At 41.9% G+C, this 12,117-nt stretch overlaps 1 protein-coding gene across 5 annotated transcripts in view; it reads left to right on the top strand.

Moving 5' to 3' along the window:
• LOC144491573 (filamin-B-like) overlaps nt 1-12,117 on the top strand; it is a 167,804-nt gene that overhangs the window by 848 nt on the left and 154,839 nt on the right. The window lies entirely within an intron of this gene.

Below are 12,117 nucleotides of genomic sequence, written 5' to 3'. Positions count from 1 at the left end.
CTTTGGAAATGACAGAATTCGGTGTTTAATGTTTAGCTGTGGTCACTAGGGATCAGTGCAGGTGGTTTTCCAGGAGGCAAAACCCGGACATATACCCACCAGCCTAGCACTTTCCTGATGGATTTTGCAACCTTTGGGATGGGCTGCTGCTGAGATGCCCTTTGTGTTCCAGACACCTGTGAGTCGCATCTTAATGAGGGAAGCTTCTCTTAACCTTGGCAAGTTTGCTGCAAGGGATCCTGATGGATCTATCTCAGCAGTTGCACCAGGATATGCTTTGTTTTAGATTTTCAGGGTGTCTTCTTCCCCATTTAATGAATATAATATCAGACTGGCCTAACTGCACTCGCTAGGCTATCACAGACTTTTAAAAACAAGTAAACCTTACAGCTTCTGAGTTCAGGCTGCACAAAACACCCTGACTACATTCTTCCGGGATTCAGTTAATGAGTCTGTTCCTGCAGCGAGGTCCTGAGGCCTGGCATTCCTGTAAAACCTGGAAAAGGTTTTGGGGTCGTCAAGCAGCCAGCAACAGCCCCTTGAAGATGTGTTGGATAGACCGCTCTATATCCAGAACACATGGGAAGACCACATGCAGCTTACACACCAGCTGCATGTCACTTCAAGTTGCATTTAGATTCTTTACCATGCAAATTAGGGCTTTATGATGCAGTTCAATGTTCCTCCGTATTAACAAGACAAATGCTCTGGTTGTTCATGCGAAGGCCCCTTTAAAAATGGGGGCAGTTGAAGCAGCAGCATTATTAGGGTGTTAAGTCTAATCACCCCATTTTGAAGTGATCGCAGCCTGTTAATGTTGATTGTGGTTCGGTGAAATCAGATTCATGGTTGTTATTAATAACTACAATTGAAAGGTCTCCCAGAGGAATCCCACAGGCTGCTCACCCCTTCGAGAAAGAGAGAGAGCTGACTGGTGGTGAGTTAACCTGTGGGTCACCACACCTCAGATGAGGGACAAGGTTGAGAAGGTGGGGCCTTCAGGCATAACCTCAGCCGGTTTGGGAATTGAACCCGCGCTGTTGGCATCATTCCACACAAACCAGCTGTCCAGCCAACTGAGCTAATCGATCCCCTCGAACTACAAGAACTATAGGTCAGTAAGATGAATTCTCTGCCACTGATACCGTGAGTCATGGATGACAATCCAATCAAGATTCTGACCTGTATCCTGTTGGTGCCAATAATAGCGGTAAGCCAAAGTCACTATCCCCAGGTTGAGGGGTTCTCATTCAGGAATCTGCCTGGATGCATGCCACACTGCAAAACAAATACCAAGATTTCACAATGGCACTTCTGAAGGATAATGAGACGGACATCTCTAAAAGTATGGTGTAATGTTTCAGATTGCTAATAACATTGGGGCAGCATGGTGGCACAGTGGTTAGCACTGGTGCCTCACAGCTCCATGGGCCTGGGTTCGATTCCCGGCTTGGGTCACTGTCGGTGTGAAGTTTGCACATTCTCTCCGTGTCTACGTGGGTTTCCTCTGGGTGCTCTGGTTTCCTCCCACAGTCCAAAGATGTGCGAGTTAGGTTGATTGGCCATGCTAAATTGTCCCTTAGTGTCCCGGGATGCGTAGATTAGAGGGATTAGCGGGGTGAATATGTGGGGTTACGGGGATAGGGTCTGGGTGAGATTGTTGTCAGTGCAGACTCGGTGGGTCGAATGGCCTCCTTCTGCAGGGATTTTATGATTCTATGAACATCATCCAAATCCCCTTTGATTAGCTAATTATTTCAAGTTATTATGTTAAGCTTAAAGAAACTTGCACCTTAAGTGACCAAGATATCGAATTGCAAGGAAATTTGTTAAAAATACTTTAGGGAGTTAATTTCTTGCATGATAATTCTGGCAGTATAATTTTAAACTCAAAACAGGCTGAATCAACTTTGTAACAGAATATTTCTGAATGATGCCAATTAGTTAAAGAAAACAGACTAGAGTAAATATACTTATTGTGAAAGATTCTACACTAACTGTAAACACGGAACAAAATTATCATTCAACTTTTCCACCAAGATATTTCATATTTCAATCTACAAAATCTTATTCTCGCCAATACTTATGTCTTTGGGATCTTTGCATCTCTCTGTTAAATTACATCTCAAGCAACATCCTTGCCTAGACTCTCCATGCCGTCTTTGCTGTAATTTCAGTGTAGAACTAAGTAACATTTTTGTGGCAAGTGCAGTAGTTGAAAGTGATTTATACAAATTTGCCACAAGAAAATCAATCTCCCAAAATTTGGGCATGCAAATTTTGCACATGGAGACAAGGGAAGTCAGATAGCTTGAAGGAGTACGGACCTCACCAGATATACCTTCCGAATAGTGAGATGAATTAGGGAGTGTGTCACCAAAAATGCAGTCGGGCAGCCCTGGAGTGCTGCTGTGCACTGCTTGAGGATCTGTAACCATTGTGAGCTACAGATCCTTTAAAATTTAGGCCCCTGATTTGTCAGAAAATTGTGTCCATGGGAATGTGTCCAACAAAAGTTGGCAGCCCTTTATCTGGCACCTGAATGATATATTGGTGAGACGGATTTTGATGAGGTCTTCTGTTTCTTTTTATTTACTCATGGGACATGGGCGTCGCTGGCTGGCCAGCATTTATTGCCCATCCCTAGTTGCCCTTGGATGGTAGTTGAGAGTCAACCACATTGCTATGACTCTGGAGTCACAAGTAGGCAAGACCAGTTAAGGACAGCAGATTTCCTTCCCTAAAGGACATTAGTGAACAAGATGGGTTTTTCCAACAATGGTTTCATGATCATAAGTAGATTCTTAATTTCAGGTTTTATTTATTGAATTCAAATGTTGTTACCTGGCACTCAATGAATAGAAGTTGAGTGCATTGGTCACTCTCATGTCATATGGACACCATTCCATGGCTGAAGATCTGGTTCTAGGAGCTTACAACAGTCTGAAATCATTTCCTTGTTGTGGTCCAGCCTTCTTTTAATATTCTTCCTTGCTGAGGTCCAGAAGGTGACTTGCTACTAGCTTTCGCATTGTATTAGTTGGTATTGTGTAAAACAAAAATAGAAAATGCTGGATAAACTCTGCAGGACCGTATGTGTGGACTCAAAACGTTAACTCTATTTCACGCCTCAGATGCTGCCAGACCTGCAGAGTTTATTCAGCATTTTCTGTTTTTATTTCAGATTTCCAGCATCTGCAGTGTTTTATTTTTATTATAGTATTGTCTAAAAGTTCACCTTCCATGTCGCAAACCTCCCAGGCAAGGTCTGTTAGTGCTGCTCTTTGGAAGTACAAAGCTTTGACAGACTTTGATAGGGGAGTCCTGAGCAAGAGGGTATAACCTTAAAATTAGAGCTAGGCCATTCTGGCCTAATATTCGGAAAGGATTTGTTCATGTCAAGGTAAGTGGAAATCTCAAATTCTCTCCTCCAAAAAGCTGTTGCTCGAAAATTTCAAGGCTGAATTGAAGAGGTTTTTATTAGGCCAGGGTATTAGGGATTACAGAAGTAAGGTGGATAGATGGAGTTATGATACAGATCAGCCATGATCTAACTGAGCGGATTTGAGGAGCTGACGCCTGGAACAACAATTTTACACTGTGTAATTCACTGAGATTTCTTTAACCAATATATTCCACTCTTATTGGTGCAATCTACCAGCTACCTCTGATACTTTGATCACAGAATTATAGAATCTCTACAGTGCAGAAGGAGGCCATTCAGCCCATTGAGTCTGCACCAACCCTCCTACAGAGCATCCGATAGAGACCCTATCCCCATAACCCCATGTATTTACCCCACTAATCCCCCTAACCCACACATCACAGGACACTAAGGGGCAATTTAGCATGGCCAATCAGCCTAACCTAACGTCTTTGGACTGTGGGAGGAAACCGGAGCACCCAGAGAAAACCCACGCAGACACAGGCGGCAGAATGTTCCTGTCCCACCCGCCACAGGAATTGTGGAGGGGCAGGGACGGACCATGCAAAGGTCCGTTGACCTCGGGCGGGATTTTCCGGTCTTGGGGAGAGCGTGGCCAGAAAATCCCACCTGGGGTGTCAGGTTTATTTAGAAGGAATGAACATACGACATGGGAATTAATTAAATAATGCAAATTTACTCATTCCTTGTTCATTGCTGCTTAACAAACAAATTAAGAACATCAAGTTTATAAAACTGGCAATGGTAAGTGGAGTGATGTCCAGACTTAAATGGGTTCCAATCATTAATTTCTAAACTAAATGAATAAAACTTTTGGAAGCTAACAAATTGTTCTCATCAGGTATCGTAATTTCACTACAATTGTGTTTTAAAATAATTCTTTTTTTAGTTATCGATGGCAAATTCACCTTGAATGTATTATGGTCATCATTACTGGCAAAATAGACTGCTAGTGATGTGGGAAAACTGCAGTGACAACTATCATCACTCATAATCCCTCTGCATGCGAAGATAGTAATACAGTTTCAGGTTGAAGTTTCGGTCAAAAAATCACCATAGTTTCACCACCAAAGTATTTGCAAAACAAGAAGAAACATTTGGTGTCCAGCAGTTCTGCTTCCAGCACTGATGTAAGATCAGTGGCAGTGAGACACTGTAAGTAATTGTTTTTAACTAGAACAGCTGAAGGCACAGCCACCAATAGTGGAGCAATTAAATTTGGTGATGCTCAAGGGTCCAGAATTAGAGGAGCGCAGATACCTCAGAGAGTGGGGGGGCTGAAGATGATTACAGAGCATGAAAAGGGCAAGGCCGCAGATGGATTTGCAAACAGGGATGAGAATTTTAAAACAGAGGTGTTTCTTAAATGAGAACCAATGTAAATCAGAGTGAAGAGAGACAACGGATGAATGGGACCTGCTGCAATAAGGACATGGACAATGGAGATTTGGATGGCCTCAGGTCAGGGTAGAATATGGAAAGCTGGCCAGGAGAGGGTTGGAATAGTCAAGCCTGGAGGCAGCAATGGCATGGATGAGGGTTTCAGCTGCAAATGAGCTGAGGCAGAGATGCAGCCGGGCTACGTTACAGAGTGGAAATAGGTGGTCTGGGTGATGGCACAGATATGTGTTTGAAAGCTCACCTCCGGGTGAAGTGTCTGGTTCAGCTTCAGAGTTGCCAGGAAGGGGAATGAAATCAGTGGCTAGAGAATGGAGTTTGCGGTGAGGACCAAAGACAATGGCTTCAGTTTTCCCAATACTAACTGGAGGAACTTTCTCCTCATCCAATACTGAGTGTCAGACAGGCAGTTTGATAATTAAGAGGCTGTGGCAGGCTCTGGAGAGATGGGGCTGAGATACTACTGGGTTTCATCAGCTTATATGTGAAAGCTGACACTATGGGCGGGATTTTCCAGCCGCATTCACCCCAAATTCGGAAAATCCAGCCCAAGGTCAATGGACCTTAGTATGGTCCGCCCTCCGCCCACTATGATTCCCGTGGTGGGTGGGACGGGAAAATTCTGGCCTGTGTCTTTTGATGATGTTACTGAGGGGCACCATGTAGATGAGAAATAAAAGGGGGTCAAGGATAGGTCTTTGAGGGGAACCAATGTAACAACGCAGTAATGGGAAGGGCATACATTGCAGGCTACTATTCTCTGGCTACTATTAGTTAGGTAAAAATGATACCAAGTGAATACTGTTCCAGCCAGTTGGTTGATAGTGGAGAGGCTTTGGAAGAATGTCTAGTCAACCATGCCAAAGGTTGTGAACAGATCAAGAAGAATGTCACCGTCCCAAAGCATTCAATTTGTGACTTTGATAAGAGCAGTTTTGTTACTGTGGCAGGGGCACAATTATCACTGGAGGACAAAGCAACCAACCTGCTTATTTGGAACCTCATACACAACCTTAAACCATCACTCTATCTACTCCTGCCTCACGGTGCACCAGTGTATACCATCTTCAAGCTGCAGCACAGAAACATGCCAAAGTTTCTTTGACAGCACCTCCCAAATCCACAATCTCTATCCAGGAGGATAAGGGCAAGGGACACATGGGAACCTGCAAGTTCTGTTCTATGTCACACACCATCCTGACTTGGAACTACTTCAGTGTTGCTGAGTTCAAATCCTGGAACACCCTCCCAAACAGCCACTATAGATGTACCTACATAAAATGGTTCAAGTCGGTGGCTCACATTTTTCTCAAGGACAATGAGGGAAGTGCAATAAATGGTGCCCTTGCCAGCGATGCCCTAATCTTATGAATGAATTTTTGAAAAGCAAACTGCAGTTATATGAATGGCTCTTATTGCAACTGCTCTACTGCTTTGAGGGACATGGGAATAAATTAGTCAATAAGATGGGTTTTGGGTAGCTCGCCGGCAATATACACTGGCCCCCATCCATGAGGCCTAGTCCAGGCTAGGCCTGTTTCGCAACCAGATAGCTGATAATCAAGTGCCTGGGAGCAGCCCAATTGGTCTCTGGGTTGTGAGAAAGCAGCTCCAAATTTTGAAGAGTATGGGCAATAACTCCTGCCACTTCCCACCCCACAAAAATAAAGAGGGACCTTCTCTTAAAGATATGGGGCCACCAATTGACAATAGTTGGAAGATGCAGGGTGCCACGTTCAGTGCAAAACATGGCAATTGAGGCACTGTGTAGGTGCTGCCGCCACACTCTGCAGGCAGGCCAGTGCCAAGTCCCTGGGATCATCACCATGGCTACAGGATGATAGGTCATTGTTCACTCTTTCTGGTGTTCTGCTGTCCTGTGTGTACCAAGGGAAGGATCAATGCCTTTCTCAACAGGTAGTCCTGTTGCTGAGACTGACTCTTCACCGAGGTAGATGCAACAGCCCAAGTGGAGTTTTAACTGCACTGTAAAGATAAATATGTTGATTTCCCAATACCTGGTAACATGTATGTCCATGACATTTTTATAGCCACAACAAAAGGACCGTGCTGCTCACTGTACCAAACTACTGTGTGTGTGTGTGTGTGTTACAACAGAGTACCACATACCCCAGCATGAGTTAGCAGCCCACAAGGTAAAGTTACATATTGGAATGGATTCAAACACAGTCCAAAGCGAATGGGACTCAAATTTGTTCTGATTCCTCATTCCTCCTCAACCTGTTAAGAGATATGGAGACACTTACTGCTCACACAAACAGGGAGGCATGGGGTTTGTTTTTGTGTGGAACCGTCAATGTATGTACCAATAAGTGGAGATGGTATTACACTGAGCTCGTGCCATGTAACAGGCAGAGTGAAATAACAGATTTAATATTCAACAAAAATGTACATATATGTTATCTAAAATGTCAAAGGAGATTATCTACACAAAATGAATGGAATAGTGAGTAATGACGTAGCAATAGTGTATCTAGTTGTAGTGTATCTTAAGCACATCAGCATTTGAAAAGTTTAAGGTGTTGGCCATCATGATATCACCTCTTAATAAACAACAAATCGAAGAGGAATGCCAGGGAACAAACCCTTGTAGGCAGTTGCTGAGTGATGTCACCCTCTCAGGACGATCTGCCCTCAAGACAGTAATCACTCTCAGCTGCTGCTGTGCTCACACCCACTGCCTGAAAACTCCTGGAGAGCAGATGTTGCAGCTGTGTTAAGAAGAATGGATGTTGATTCAAGCGGGAAACATTCCCAATGAAACAGTAAACCAAAAAGTAAATTCATTTATTTGTCACATTTGCAATTATTTAATATGAATCCACTCAGATTATTTAAAAACTGAGCCCAAACATAGTGTAACATGAAGGATTAAACCCTTCACTGTGTAATGTGCTGAAGAAAAGTTAAGTTGCTTCTTCAGATATCATGTTCTTCTTACTTAGAAGAACTTGGACAGTGAATTCAGTTATTTTGGGGACTGTGGTATAGAGAACACAACTGGTAGTTTCACCTAAAGTGACCACAGGATAGCGAGTGTCAGGAATGAAGAAAATGTCACACTGATGCTATTTTTATTTTATTTATCAGAGTCACAAGTAGACTCACATTAACACTGCAATGAAGTTACTGTGAAAATCCCCTAGTCGCCACACTCTGGCACCTGTTCGGGTACACTGAGGGAGAATTTAGCATGGCCAATGCACCTAACCAGCATGTCTTTCGGACTGTGGGATGAAACTGGAGGACCTGGAGGAAACCCAGGCAGACACTGGGGGAACGTGCAGACTCCGGACAGACAATGACCCGAGCCGGGAATCGAACCCGTGTCCCTGGCACTGTGAGACAACAGTGCCAACCACTGTGCCGCCCACAATTGGAATTTGGAGGTGGACATATTGCTCAGACAAAGTGTAGGGAACTTCATTACACTGTGCTATACCACACCTGGAAGTGCAGGATTCTAATGCTGGATATATGAAAAGGAAAATAAATCTATCCTCCTGCACTTTGATGAACAATAAATATATATATCGGTTGAATTAATTTAATGTTTCACTTGCAACATATTCAATTACGCCACAGCCTCAAAAATAGTCAGTATTTGTAATATATTGAACACAACCTAAAAATTTGGGTGCAACTAAAGTCCAGTTTCTTGACATAAAACAAAAATCAATAAAGGTTGTTCATAATCATTATGCATAATTTGAATATCGCTTTATCATATTTCAGGTGTCATCTTGTCATTAATACAACTTTCTATGTCACATTTGAGCATAAGAAGAAGCAAAGTCAATATATAGAGAAACATTAAGATTAAAGCAAATCACTGCAGATGCTGGAATCTGAAACAAAAATTGAAAATGCTGAAAAATCTCAGCAGGCCTGATAGCATCTGTGGAGAGAGAATAGAGCTAAAGTTTTTGTGTTTGGATGACTCTTCATCAGCTCTGACGAAGCGTCATCCAGACTCAATGTTGGCTCTATTCTCTCTTCACGGATGCTGTCAGACCCGCTGAGATTTTCCAGCACTTCCAGTTTTGTTGTGTCTGGAGAAACATCACCAGCAACAGAAATGAATTGTAATTGAGTTTAAGAGTCAAATTCTAACAAAGAAAGAAAACTAGACTGTGATTAAATTATTCCAAGGATGTGGTAAGAGCAGTCGACATTAGATTAACCTCAAGAGGCAGAACAATTGCATCTGGTGACTTTATAGAGACATTGCAAACTAATATATTTGGCGTATATTCTCATCCTTATAAAACAGTGTATCTTCCACCATACCATGAGTGTCACAACAAAAAAGCGTTCAATGTTAAGATGCTCATTTGCCTTGCTAACTAACTTCCTGACTACTGTGTCAACTTCTTACCACATCAATCTGAATGTGTTCATCTCTCGATGAATAAAGTTATGAACCTTGGACAAAACTGTCAATTAGATTCACATTTGTGCCAGGTAACGGACAGTTTCTGCAATGAACACAGCCTCATTGACAATTAGACCAATACTGTCTAAACTCACTTCACGCAGAACTTTTACATCTGCCAGAGACAGGAGCATTTCATACCAATGGCAACACACTGCAGCTGACCCATCATCCCAGAATTGAAAGGATTGTAACCTTGCTCACTGTCCCACCAAATCTAATTTATTCATAATATTTTCAGTATATTTTCAAAATAAAAATATCTTAGTGAATATTTCATAGTTTTCAACTCAGACGTGAATTAATGTACACTGGTTTGTAATGTTTTGTGGTTATGTATCAGTGTAAATGTGATTTTATTTCCATGAGTATTTCGCCACAGGAATGTTATCAAACTACAGACAAAATAAGACATTGCAGTCAGAAAGTTTCACAGAAGGATTGAGTGGAATCCAATCATACTACTTGTACCATCTCATTCTATATTTCTTAAGGAAACATCTAAAATCATTTCAGGTAGATTTGGGCGGCACAGTGGTTAGCACTGCTGCCTCACAGCTCCAAGGACTGGGTTCAATTCCCGGCTTGGGTCACTGTCTGTGCGGAGTCTGCACGTTCTCCCCGTGTCTGCGTGGGCTTGCTCCGGTTTCCTCCCACAGTTTGACAGATATGCTGGTTGGGTACATTGGCTGTGGTAAATTCTCCCTCAGTGTACCCGAACCGGTGCCGGAGTGTGGCGACTTGGGGATTTTCACAGTAACTTCATTGCAGTGTTAATGTAAGCCTACTTGTGACATGAATAAGTAAGATAAAGTATACTCTTAAGTAACTTAATTGACTAAGTATGCGAAATATATCTTTTTAAAAGTACTTAATTTGTAACAATTTGCTTATATCAGGAACTTCCTCAATCAGAGTTAGATTCTTCAGTTCCTTCATATGGAAATCATGCAATCCATCACGCAAACCAGCCTCCCATCCATTGACTCTGTCTACACTTCCTCTACACTTCCCGCTGCCTCAGCAAAGCAGCCAGCATAATTAAGGACCCCACACATCCTGGACATTCTCTCTTCCACCTTCTTCTGTCGGGAAAAAGATACAAAAGTCTGAGGTCACGTATCAACCAACTCAAGAACAGCTTCTTCCCTGCTGCTGTCAGACTTTTGAATGGACCTACCTTGCAGTAAGTTGATCTTTCTCTACACCCTATCTATGACTGTAACACTACATTCTCTATGAATGGTATGTTTTGTCTGTATTGCGCACAAGAAACAATACTTTTCATTGTATGTTAATACATGTGACAATAATAAATCAAATCAAAATCAAGGATAATCCTTCAGCAATCATCAAATTCTTATGACCAAATCCACTTTTCCATTTGCTCCCAATGTAAAAAGTTGCATTGAACCGGATCAACCCCCATCTATCCTCATTGCACAGAATTCCAATATACAAACATAATTCTCGTTCTTTCCCAATCTGAAGAAATGCAATGGCCCAAACTTCTCCCTGTTGTCTCAAACCTGATACATGCTTACCTGAGCAGACAGCTGTCTGTTTCAGTTTGTGATGCTCACTGCTCCAGTTAATCCGCTGTTAAATTTCTTCCGGCATATTTTGTAAAAATTAATGATTGAGTCTCGGCTGAATTGATAAATAATGAAACAATCTTCACAACGATAAGAATAAGAATAATTAGGTAACATTTACATCAATTATTTTTGGAATATAAACACTGGCACGGGCGAGCTGATCGCTGCTCAGGCTACGCATGGAATTGGGAAGTTGTATTGAAGTCGCTGTAAATTCTGATTTCTGCTGATGTATTTGTGTGATAGAATCAACTTACAGAGCGCTTATTTAACAAAACCCAGCATCCCCTGAGGTCCCCCTCCTCTCCTCATTATTCAATCTCTACCGAATGCGAACAGGAATGGGCATCTGAAGTTGCAGATTCTGAACATCTTTAGCAGGGTGTAGACTTGACTGGATAGTCATAAGGACGATCACTGTTAGATTATCTATCATTGCTCGAATTCTTTTTATGGCGCAGTTCACGTGAAAATAATCAGAGGGAACACAAGCGTTACATTAACCCAGTTTATTTATGTCGCACGGAGATACTCTATCAAGGTGTTTGTCCTCAAATGTTTTTCATTGCATTAAAGTGAACATTCTTTGTGACTGTTTTGCTGTCAAAAGAAAGCGTGACATTTAAAACAAGCTGAAATGAAATGGTTTGGAGAAATCAAACATCCTTTGCTGCAGCCTCGCCAACTTCACCGGCGTCAGAAAGGAAACTCTCTTAAGTAAAAGCAGACATGGCAATGACATAATGTTCCCGGGACAATCACACATGATAGTTATATGTATGACCTATATCTCTGCACTCAGAGGATCTTGTTATTGCCTCTCAGCAGAGAAACAAGTTATTAAAGACAATTAGAAAGTTGAAGTATGCAGTTACTGCAGTGTTATTATTTAACGAGAATACGATCCAGTATACCATACCATAAAAACTAATCTAAATATCATATACATATAAACATCACAACAATAACTCCCCGGGGTCCTGGTTTTGACTTTTACAGTTTATTAAAATTAAATAAATGGATACATTGTTGAAGACTTTAAGTGTTGTAAGCATCGAATTCTGCAAGGGCTTTTTAAATAAGGGCCATGTATAATTATAGTAGATTAATTACAGAGATGGATAGATTTCTGGATATTAAAGATATGAGTGCGGGAAATGCGTTGAGAAATAACCAGCTTTGAAAAAGGGTCATCTGGACTCGAAACGTCAGCTCTTTTC

This window comes from Mustelus asterias, chromosome 3 (genome assembly GCF_964213995.1).
Source record: "Mustelus asterias chromosome 3, sMusAst1.hap1.1, whole genome shotgun sequence".
NCBI classification, from domain to species: Eukaryota; Metazoa; Chordata; class Chondrichthyes; order Carcharhiniformes; family Triakidae; genus Mustelus; species Mustelus asterias.
Note: the sequence above shows the minus strand (reverse complement) of the source record. Positions and strands in the feature narration are given on the sequence as shown.